Below are 12,539 nucleotides of genomic sequence, written 5' to 3'. Positions count from 1 at the left end.
ATTGTGCCTTTTGTATTAAATTCGGATCCAATTTCTGTGTTTCATCGTCGTTAAGAAGGTCCAAGGGATACAGTAAACCTGAATTGAAGCATCGGAATCTATAACTGGACTCACAGAAGCGGTTCAAATCATAGAGAGTTAGAGTGTCAGTCCTCTTGTACTTAAGTCGGCATTTTGCCTTTTGTATAAAATTCGGATGCAATTTATGTGTTTCATCGTCAATAACAAGGTCCAAGGGATACAGTAAACCTGAAGTGAAGCATCGGAATCTAAAACTGGAGTCACAGGAGAGGTTCAAATCATACATTGTTAGAGAGTCAGTCCCCTTGTACTTAAGTTGGCATTGTGCCTTTTGTATTAAATTCGGATGCAATTTCTATGTTTCATCGTCAATAAGAATGCCCAAGGGATACAGTAAACCTGAAGTGAAGCATCGAAGTCCAAAACTGGACTCACAGGAGAGGTTCAAATCATAGAGAGTTAGAGTGTCAGTCCTCCTGTACTTAAGTCCGCATTGTGCCTTTTGTATTAAATTTGGATGCAATTTCAGTGTTTTATCGTCAATAAGAACGTCCAAGGAAACAGTAAACCTGAAGTGCGGCATCGTAATTTAAAACTGGACTCACAAGAGAGATTCAAATCACAATAAAAGTTAGAGTGTCAGTCCTCTTGTACTTAAGTCGGCATTGTGCCTTTTGTATTAAATTCGGATCCAATATCTGTGTTTCATCGTGAATAAGAAGGTCCAAGGGATACAGTAAACCTGAAGTGAAGCATCGGAATCTAAAACTGGACTCACAGGAGAGGTTCAAATCATAAAGAGTTAGAGTGTCAGTCCTCTTGTACTTATGTCGTCATTGTGCCTTTTGTATTAAATTCGGATGCAATTTATATGTTTCATCGTCAATAAGACGGTCCAAGGGATATAGTAAACCTGAAGTGATGCATCGGAATCTAAAACTGGACTCACAGGAGAGGTTCAAATAATAGAAAGTTAGAGTGTCAGTCCTCTTGTACTTAAGTCGGCATTGTGCCTTTTGTATTAAATTCGGATGCAATTTCTGTGTTCCATCGTCAATAAGATGTTCCAAGGAATACAGAAAAACCTGAAGTGAAGCATCGGAATCTAAAACTGGACTCACAAGAGAGGTTCAAATCATAGAAAGTTTGAGTGTCAGTCCGCTTGTTCTTAAGTCGGCAATGTGCCTTTTGTATTAAATTCGGATGCAATTTCTGTGTTTCATCGTCAATAAGAAGGTCCAAGGCATACAGTAAACCTGAAGTGAAGCATCCGAATGTAAAACTGGACTCACAGGAGAGGTTCAAATCATAGTAAGTTAGAGAGTCAGTCCTCTTGTACTTAAGTCGGTATTGTGCCTTTTGTATTAAATTCGGATGCAATTTCTGTGTTTCATCGTCAATAAGAAGGTCCAGGGGATACAGTAAACCTGAAGTGACGCATCGGAATCTAAAACTGGACTCACAGGAGAGGTTCAAATCAAAGAAGTTAGAGTGTCGGTACCCTTGTACTTAAGTCGGTATTGTGCCTTTTCTTTTAAATTCGGATGCAATTTCCGTGTTTCATCGTCAATAATCAGGTCCAAGGGATACAGTAAACCTGAAGTGAAGCATCGGATTCTAAAACTGGACTCACAGGAGAGGTTCAAATCATAGAGAGTTAGGGTGTGAGTCCATTTGTACATCAGTCGGCATTTTGCCTTTTGTATTAATATCGGATGCAATTTCTGTGTTTCATCGTCAACAAGAAGGTCCAAGGGATACAGTAAACCTGAAGTGAAGCATCGAAATCTAAAACTGGACTCACAGGAGAGGTTCAAATCATAGAGAGTTAGAGTGTCAGTCCTCTTGTACTTATGCCGGCATTGTGCCTTTTGTATTATATTCTGATGCAATTTCTATGTTTTATCGACAATAAGAAGGTCCAAGGGATACAGTAAACCTCAAGTGAAGCATCGGAGTCTATAACTGGACTCACAGGAGAGGTTCAAGTCATAGAGAGTTACAGTGTTAGTCCTCTTGTACTTAAGTCCGCATTGTGCCTTTTGTATTAAATTTGGATGCAATCTCAGTGTTTCATCGTCAATAAGTACGTCCAAGGAAACAGTAAACCTGAAGTGAAGCATCGGAATTTAAAACTGGACTCACAGGAGAGGTGCAAATCATAATAAAAGTTTGAGTGTCAGTCCTGTTGTACTTAAGTCGGCATTGTGCCTTTTGTATTAAATTCGGATCCAATTTCTGTGTTTCATCGTCAATAAGAAGGTCCAAGGGATACAGTAAACCTGAAGTGAAGCATCGGAATCTAAAACTGGACTCACAGGACAGGTACAAATCAACGAGGGTTAGAGTGTTAGTCCTCTTGTACTTAAGTCGGCATTGTGCCTTTTATATTAAATTCGGATGCAATTTATGTGTTTCATCGTCAATAAGAAGGTCCAAGGGATACAGTAAACCGGAAGTGAAGCATCGGAATCTAAAACTGGACTTACAGGAGAGGTCCAAATCATAGAAAGTTAGATAATCAGTCCGCTTGTACTTAAGTCGGAATTACACCATTTGTATTAAAATCGGATGCAATTTCTGTGTTCCATCGTCAAGAAGATGTTCCAAGGGATACAGTAAACCTGAAGTGAAGCATCAGAATCTATAACTGGACTCACAGGAGAGGTTCAAATCAAAGAAAGAGTGTCAGTCCTCTTGTACGTAAATCGGTGTTATGCCTTTTGTATGAAATTCGGATTTAATATCTGTTTTTCATCGTCATTAAGAAGGTCCAAGGGATACAGTAAACCTGAAGTGAATCATCGGAATCTATAACTGGACTCACAAGAGAGGTTCAAATCATAGAAAGTTAGAGAGGCAGTCCCCTTGTACTTAAGTCGGCATTGTGCCTTTTGTATTAAATTCGGATGCAATTTCTGTGTATCATCGTCAATATGTACGTCCAAGAGATACAGTAAACCTGAAGTGAAGCATCGGAATCTAAAACTGGACTCACAGTGGAGGTTCAAATCATAGAAAGTTAGAGTGTCAGTCCTCTTGTACTTAAGTCGGCATTGTGCCTTTTGTTTTAAATTCGGATGCAATTTCTGTGCTTCATCGTCAATAAGAACGTCCAAGGGATACAGTACACCTGAAGTGAAGCATCGGAATAGAAAACTGGACTCACAGGAGAGGTTCATATCATAGAAAGTTAGAGTGTCAGTCCTCTTGTACTTAAGTAGGCATTGTGCCTTTTGTATTAAATTCGGATGCAATTTCTGTGTTTCATTGGCAATAAGAAGGTCCAAGGTATACAGTAAACCTGAAGTGAAGCATCGGAATCTAAAACTGGACTCACAAGAGAGGTTCAAATCATAGAAAGTTAGAGTGTCAGTCCACCTGTACTTAAGTCGGCAATGTTCCTTTTGTATTAAATTTGGATGCAATTTCTGTGTTTCATCGTCAATAAGAAGGTCCAAGGCATACAGTAAACCTGAAGTGAAGCATCCGAATGTAAAACTGTACTCACAGGAGAGGTTCAAATCATAGACTGTTAGAGTGTCAGTCCTCTTGTACTTATGTCTGTATTGTGCCTTTTGTATTAAATTCGGATGCAATTTCTGTGTTTCATCGTCAATTAGAAGGTCCAGGGAATACAGTAAACCTGAAGTGCAGCATCGGAATCTAAAACTGGACTCACAGGAGAGGTTCAAATCAAAGAAATTTAGAGTGTCGGTACCCTTGTACGTAAGTCGGTATTGTGCCTTTTCTTTTAAATTCGGATGCAATTTTTGTGTTTCATCGTTAATAATCAGGTCCAAGGGATACAGTAAACCTGAAGTGAAGCATCGAAGTCTAAAACTGGACTCACAGGAGAGGTTCAAATCATAGAGAATTAGAGTGTTAGTCCTCTTGTACTTAAGTCCGCATTGTGCCTTTTGTATTAAATTTGGATGCAATTTCTGTGTTTCATCGTCAATAAGAACGTCCAAGGAAACAGTAAACCTGAAGTGAAGCATCGGAATTTAAAACTGGACTCACAGGAGAGGTTCAAATCGGAATAAAAGTTAGAGTGTCAGTCCTCTTGTGCTTTATTCGGCATTGTCCCTTTTATATTAGATTCGGATCCAATTTCTGTGTTTCATCGTCAATAAGAAGGTCCAAGGGATGCAGTAAACCTGAAGTAAAGCATCGGAAACTAAAACTGGACTCACAGGAGAGGTTCAAATCATAGAGAGTTAGAGTGTCTGTCCTCTTGTACTTAAGTCAGTGTTTTGCCTTTTGTATTAAATTCGGATTTAATATCTGTGTTTCATCGGCAATAAGAAGGTCCAAGGGATACAGTAAACCTGAAGTGAAGCAACGGAATCTATAACTGGACTCACAGGAGAGGTTTAAATCATAGAAAGTTAGAGAGTCAGTCGCCTTGTACTTAAGTCGGCATTGTGCCGTTTGTATTAAATTCGGATGCAATTTCCGTGTTTCATCGTCAATATGTAAGTCCAAGAGGTACAGTAAACCTGAAGTGAAGCATCGGAATCTAAAACTGGACTCACAGTAGAGGTTCAAATCATAGAAAGTTAGAGTGTCAGTCCTCTTGTACTTAAGTCGGCATTGTGCCTTTTGTTTTAAATTCGGATGCAATTTCTGTGTTTAATCGTCAATAAGAAAGTCCAAGGGATACAGTAAACCTGAAGTGAAGCATCGGAATCTAAAACTGGACTCACAGGAAAGGTTCATATCATAGAAAGTTAGAGTGTCAGTCCTCTTGTACTTAAGTTCGCATTGTGCCTTTTGTATTAAATTCGGATGTAATTTTTGTGTTTCATCGGCAATAAGAAGGTCCAAGGTACACAGTAAACCTGAAGTGAAGCATCGGAATCTAAAACTGGACTCAGAAGAGAGGTTCAAATCATAGAAAGTTAGAGTGTCAGTCCACTTGTACTTAAGCCAGTATTGTGCCTTTTCTATTAAATTCGGATGCAATTTCTGTGTTTCATCGTTAACAAGAGGTCCAAGGGATACAGTAAACCTGAAGTGAAGTATCGGAATCTAAAACTGGACTCACAGGAGAGGTTCAAATCATAGAAAGTTGGAGTGTCAGTCATCTTGTACTTAAGTCGGAATTGTGCCTTTTGTATAAAATTCGGGTGCAATTTCTGTGTTCCATCGTCAATAAGATGTTCCAAGGTATACAGTAATCCTTAAGTGAAGCATCGGAATCTAAAACTGGACTCACAAGAGAGGTTCAAATCATAGAAAGTTAGAGTGTCAGTCCGCTTGTACTTAAGTCGGCAATGTGCCTTTTGTATTAAATTCGGATGCAATATCTGTGTTTCATCGTTAATAATCAGGTCCAAGGGATACAGTAAACTTGAAGTGAAACATCGGAATCTAAAACTGGACTCACAGGAGAGGTGCAAATCATAGAGAGTTAGGGTGTGAGTCCTTTTGTACTTCAGTCGGCATTGTGCCTTTTATATTAAATTCGGATGCAATTTATGTGTTTCATCGTCAATAAGAAGGTCCAAGGGATACAGTAAACCGGAAGTGAAGCATCGGAATCTAAAACTGGACTTACAGGAGAGGTCCAAATCATAGAAAGTTAGATAATTAGTCCGCTTGTACTTAAGTCGGAATTATGCCTTTTGTATTAAATTCGGATGCAATTTCTGTGTTCCATCGTCAAGAAGAAGTTCCAAGGGATACAGTAAACCTGAAGATAAGCATCGGAATCTATAACTGGACTCACAGGAGAGGTTCAAATCAAAGAAAGTTAGAGTGTCAGTCCTCTTGTACTTAAGTCGGCATTGTGCCTTTTGTTTTAAATTCGGATGCAATTTCTGTGTTTCATCGGCGATAAGAAGGTCCAAGGCATACAGTAAACCTGAAGTGAAGCATCCGAATGTAAAACTGTACTCACAGGTGAGGTTCAAATCATAGAAAGTTAGAGTGTCAGTCCTCTTGTACTTATGTCGGTATTGTGCCTTTTGTATTAAATTCGGATGCAATTTCTGTGTTTCATCGTCAATAAGAAGGTCCAGGGGATACAGTAAACCTGAAGTGAAGCATCGGAATCTAAAACTAGACTCACAGGAGAGGTTCAAATCAAAGAAATTTAGAGTGTCGGTACCCTTGTACTTAAGTCGGTATTGTGCCTTTTCTTTTAAATTCGGATGCAATTTTTCTGTTTCATCGTTAATAATCAGGTCCAAGGGATACAGTAAACCTGAAGTGAAGCATTGGAGTCTAAAACTGGACTCACAGGAGAGGTTCAAATCATAGAGATTTAGGGTGTGAGACCTTTTGTACTTAAATCGGCATTGTGCCTTTTGTATTAATTTCGGATGCAATTTCTGTGTTACATCGTCAACAAGAAGGTCCAAGGGATACAGTAAACCTGAAGTGAAGCATCGGAATCTAAAACTGGACTCACAGGAGAGGTTCAAACCATAGAAATTGAGAGTGTCAGTCCTCTTGTACTTAAGTCGGCATTGTGCCTTTTGTATTAAATTCGGATGCAATCTCTATGTTTCATCGTCAATAAGAAGGTCCAAGGGATACAGTAAACCTGAAGTGAAGCATCGAAGTCCAAAACTGGACTCACAGGAGAGGTTCAAATCATAGAGAATTAGAGTGTTAGTCCTCTTGTACTTAAGTCTGCATTGTGCCTTTTGTATTAAATTTGGATGCAATTTCTGTGTTTCATCGTCAATAAGAACGTCCAAGGAAACAGTAAACCTGAAGTGAAGCATCGGAATTTAAAACTGGACTCACAGGAGAGGTTCAAATCGTAATAAAAGTTAGAGTGTCAGTCCTCTTGTACCTTATTCGGCATTGTCCCTTTTATATTAAATTCGGATCCAATTTCTGTGTTTCATCGTCAATAAGAAGGTCCAAGGGATGCAGTAAACCTGAAGTAAAGCATCGGAAACTAAAACTGGACTCACAGGAGAGGTTCAAATCATAGAGAGTTAGAGTGTCTGTCCTCTTGTACTTAAGTCAGTGTTTTGCCTTTTGTATTAAATTCGGATTTAATATCTGTGTTTCATCGGCAATAAGAAGGTCCAAGGGATACAGTAAACCTGAAGTGATGCAACGGAATCTATAACTGGACTCACAGGAGAGGTTTAAATCATAGAAAGTTAGAGAGTCAGTCGCCTTGTACTTAAGTCGGCATTGTGCCGTTTGTATTAAATTCGGATGCAATTTCCGTGTTTCATCGTCAATATGTAAGTCCAAGAGGTACAGTAAACCTGAAGTGAAGCATCGGAATCTAAAACTGGACTCACAGTAGAGGTTCAAATCATAGAAAGTTAGAGTGTCAGTCCTCTTGTACTTAAGTCGGCATTGTGCCTTTTGTTTTAAATTCGGATGCAATTTCTGTGTTTAATCGTCAATAAGAAAGTCCAAGGGATACAGTAAACCTGAAGTGAAGCATCGGAATCTAAAACTGGACTCACAGGAAAGGTTCATATCATAGAAAGTTAGAGTGTCAGTCCTCTTGTACTTAAGTTCGCATTGTGCCTTTTGTATTAAATTCGGATGTAATTTTTGTGTTTCATCGGCAATAAGAAGGTCCAAGGTACACAGTAAACCTGAAGTGAAGCATCGGAATCTAAAACTGGACTCAGAAGAGAGGTTCAAATCATAGAAAGTTAGAGTGTCAGTCCACTTGTACTTAAGCCAGTATTGTGCCTTTTCTATTAAATTCGGATGCAATTTCTGTGTTTCATCGTTAACAAGAGGTCCAAGGGATACAGTAAACCTGAAGTGAAGTATCGGAATCTAAAACTGGACTCACAGGAGAGGTTCAAATCATAGAAAGTTGGAGTGTCAGTCATCTTGTACTTAAGTCGGAATTGTGCCTTTTGTATAAAATTCGGGTGCAATTTCTGTGTTCCATCGTCAATAAGATGTTCCAAGGTATACAGTAATCCTTAAGTGAAGCATCGGAATCTAAAACTGGACTCACAAGAGAGGTTCAAATCATAGAAAGTTAGAGTGTCAGTCCGCTTGTACTTAAGTCGGCAATGTGCCTTTTGTATTAAATTCGGATGCAATATCTGTGTTTCATCGTCAATAATCAGGTCCAAGGGATACAGTAAACTTGAAGTGAAACATCGGAATCTAAAACTGGACTCACAGGAGAGGTGCAAATCATAGAGAGTTAGGGTGTGAGTCCTTTTGTACTTCAGTCGGCATTGTGCCTTTTATATTAAATTCGGATGCAATTTATGTGTTTCATCGTCAATAAGAAGGCCCAAGGGATACAGTAAACCGGAAGTGAAGCATCGGAATCTAACACTGGACTTACAGGAGAGGTCCAAATCATAGAAAGTTAGATAATTAGTCCGCTTGTACTTAAGTCGGAATTATGCCTTTTGTATTAAATTCGGATGCTATTTCTGTGTTCCATCGTCAAGAAGAAGTTCCAAGGGATACAGTAAACCTGAAGATAAGCATCGGAATCTATAACTGGACTCACAGGAGAGGTTCAAATCAAAGAAAGTTAGAGTGTCAGTCCTCTTGTACTTAAGTCGGCATTGTGCCTTTTGTTTTAAATTCGGATGCAATTTCTGTGTTTCATCGTCAATAAGAAGGTCCAAGGGATACAGTAAACCTGAAGTGAAGCATCGGAATCTAAAACTGGACTCACAGGAGAGGTTCATATCATAGAAATTTAGAGTGTCAGTCCTCTTGTACTTAAGTTGGCATAGTGCCTTTTGTATTAAATTCGGATGCAATTTCTGTGTTTCATCGGCGATAAGAAGGTCCAAGGCATACAGTAAACCTGAAGTGAAGCATCCGAATGTAAAACTGTACTCACAGGTGAGGTTCAAATCATAGAAAGTTAGAGTGTCAGTCATCTTGTACTTAAGTCGGTATTGTGCCTTTTGTATTAAATTCGGATGCAATTTCTGTGTTTCATCGTCAATAAGAAGGTCCAGGGGATACAGTAAACCTGAAGTGAAGCATCGGAATCTAAAACTAGACTCACAGGAGAGGTTCAAATCAAAGAAATTTAGAGTGTCGGTACCCTTGTACTTAAGTCGGTATTGTGCCTTTTCTTTTAAATTCGGATGCAATTTTTCTGTTTCATCGTTAATAATCAGGTCCAAGGGATACAGTAAACCTGAAGTGAAGCATTGGAGTCTAAAACTGGACTCACAGGAGAGGTTCAAATCATAGAGATTTAGGGTGTGAGACCTTTTGTACTTAAATCGGCATTGTGCCTTTTGTATTAATTTCGGATGCAATTTCTGTGTTACATCGTCAACAAGAAGGTCCAAGGGATACAGTAAACCTGAAGTGAAGCATCGGAATCTAAAACTGGACTCACAGGAGAGGTTCAAACCATAGAAATTGAGAGTGTCAGTCCTCTTGTACTTAAGTCGGCATTGTGCCTTTTGTATTAAATTCGGATGCAATCTCTATGTTTCATCGTCAATAAGAAGGTCCAAGGGATACAGTAAACCTGAAGTGAAGCATCGAAGTCCAAAACTGGACTCACAGGAGAGGTTCAAATCATAGAGAATTAGAGTGTTAGTCCTCTTGTACTTAAGTCTGCATTGTGCCTTTTGTATTAAATTTGGATGCAATTTCTGTGTTTCATCGTCAATAAGAACGTCCAAGGAAACAGTAAACCTGAAGTGAAGCATCGGAATTTAAAACTGGACTCACAGGAGAGGTTCAAATCGTAATAAAAGTTAGAGTGTCAGTCCTCTTGTACTTTATTCGGCATTGTCCCTTTTATATTAAATTCGGATCCAATTTCTGTGTTTCATCGTCAATAAGAAGGTCCAAGGGATGCAGTAAACCTGAAGTAAAGCATCGGAAACTAAAACTGGACTCACAGGAGAGGTTCAAATCATAGAGAGTTAGAGTGTCTGTCCTCTTGTACTTAAGTCAGTGTTTTGCCTTTTGTATTAAATTCGGATTTAATATCTGTGTTTCATCGGCAATAAGAAGGTCCAAGGGATACAGTAAACCTGAAGTGATGCAACGGAATCTATAACTGGACTCACAGGAGAGGTTTAAATCATAGAAAGTTAGAGAGTCAGTCGCCTTGTACTTAAGTCGGCATTGTGCCGTTTGTATTAAATTCGGATGCAATTTCCGTGTTTCATCGTCAATATGTAAGTCCAAGAGGTACAGTAAACCTGAAGTGAAGCATCGGAATCTAAAACTGGACTCACAGTAGAGGTTCAAATCATAGAAAGTTAGAGTGTCAGTCCTCTTGTACTTAAGTCGGCATTGTGCCTTTTGTTTTAAATTCGGATGCAATTTCTGTGTTTAATCGTCAATAAGAAAGTCCAAGGGATACAGTAAACCTGAAGTGAAGCATCGGAATCTAAAACTGGACTCACAGGAAAGGTTCATATCATAGAAAGTTAGAGTGTCAGTCCTCTTGTACTTAAGTTCGCATTGTGCCTTTTGTATTAAATTCGGATGTAATTTTTGTGTTTCATCGGCAATAAGAAGGTCCAAGGTACACAGTAAACCTGAAGTGAAGCATCGGAATCTAAAACTGGACTCAGAAGAGAGGTTCAAATCATAGAAAGTTAGAGTGTCAGTCCACTTGTACTTAAGCCAGTATTGTGCCTTTTCTATTAAATTCGGATGCAATTTCTGTGTTTCATCGTTAACAAGAGGTCCAAGGGATACAGTAAACCTGAAGTGAAGTATCGGAATCTAAAACTGGACTCACAGGAGAGGTTCAAATCATAGAAAGTTGGAGTGTCAGTCATCTTGTACTTAAGTCGGAATTGTGCCTTTTGTATAAAATTCGGGTGCAATTTCTGTGTTCCATCGTCAATAAGATGTTCCAAGGTATACAGTAATCCTTAAGTGAAGCATCGGAATCTAAAACTGGACTCACAAGAGAGGTTCAAATCATAGAAAGTTAGAGTGTCAGTCCGCTTGTACTTAAGTCGGCAATGTGCCTTTTGTATTAAATTCGGATGCAATATCTGTGTTTCATCGTCAATAATCAGGTCCAAGGGATACAGTAAACTTGAAGTGAAACATCGGAATCTAAAACTGGACTCACAGGAGAGGTGCAAATCATAGAGAGTTAGGGTGTGAGTCCTTTTGTACTTCAGTCGGCATTGTGCCTTTTATATTAAATTCGGATGCAATTTATGTGTTTCATCGTCAATAAGAAGGCCCAAGGGATACAGTAAACCGGAAGTGAAGCATCGGAATCTAACACTGGACTTACAGGAGAGGTCCAAATCATAGAAAGTTAGATAATTAGTCCGCTTGTACTTAAGTCGGAATTATGCCTTTTGTATTAAATTCGGATGCTATTTCTGTGTTCCATCGTCAAGAAGAAGTTCCAAGGGATACAGTAAACCTGAAGATAAGCATCGGAATCTATAACTGGACTCACAGGAGAGGTTCAAATCAAAGAAAGTTAGAGTGTCAGTCCTCTTGTACTTAAGTCGGCATTGTGCCTTTTGTTTTAAATTCGGATGCAATTTCTGTGTTTCATCGTCAATAAGAAGGTCCAAGGGATACAGTAAACCTGAAGTGAAGCATCGGAATCTAAAACTGGACTCACAGGAGAGGTTCATATCATAGAAATTTAGAGTGTCAGTCCTCTTGTACTTAAGTTGGCATAGTGCCTTTTGTATTAAATTCGGATGCAATTTCTGTGTTTCATCGGCGATAAGAAGGTCCAAGGCATACAGTAAACCTGAAGTGAAGCATCCGAATGTAAAACTGTACTCACAGGTGAGGTTCAAATCATAGAAAGTTAGAGTGTCAGTCATCTTGTACTTAAGTCGGTATTGTGCCTTTTGTATTAAATTCGGATGCAATTTCTGTGTTTCATCGTCAATAAGAAGGTCCAGGGGATACAGTAAACCTGAAGTGAAGCATCGGAATCTAAAACTAGACTCACAGGAGAGGTTCAAATCAAAGAAATTTAGAGTGTCGGTAACCTTGTACTTAAGTCGGTATTGTGCCTTTTGTTTTAAATTCGGATGCAATTTCTGTGTTTCATCGTCAATAATCAGGTCCAAGGGATCCAGTAAACCTGAAGTGAAGCATCGGAATCTAAAACTGGACTCAGAGGAGAGGTTCAAATCATAGAGAGTTAGGGTGTGAGTCCTTTTGTACTTAAGTCGGCATTGTGCCTTTAGTATTAATTTCGGATGCAATTTCTGTGTTTCATCGTCAACAAGAAGGTCCAAGGGATACAGTAAACCTGAAGTGAAACATCGGAATCTAAAACTGGACTCACAGGAGAGGTTCAAATCATAGAAATTTAGAGTGTCAGTCCTCTTGTACTTAAGTCGGCATTGTGCCTTTTGTATTAAATTCGGATGCAATCTCTATGTTTCATCGTCAATAAGAAGGTCCAAGGGATACAGTAAACCTGAAGTGAAGCATCGGAGTCTAAAACTGGACTCACAGGAGAGGTTCAAATTATAGAGAATTAGAGTGTTAGCCCTCTTGTACTTAAGTCCGCATTGTGCCTTTTGTATTAAATTTGGATGCAATTTCTGTGTTTCAACGTCAATAAGAAC

Source organism: Schistocerca americana, chromosome 10 (assembly GCF_021461395.2).
Source record: "Schistocerca americana isolate TAMUIC-IGC-003095 chromosome 10, iqSchAmer2.1, whole genome shotgun sequence".
Taxonomy (NCBI): Eukaryota; Metazoa; Arthropoda; class Insecta; order Orthoptera; family Acrididae; genus Schistocerca; species Schistocerca americana.
Note: the sequence above shows the minus strand (reverse complement) of the source record.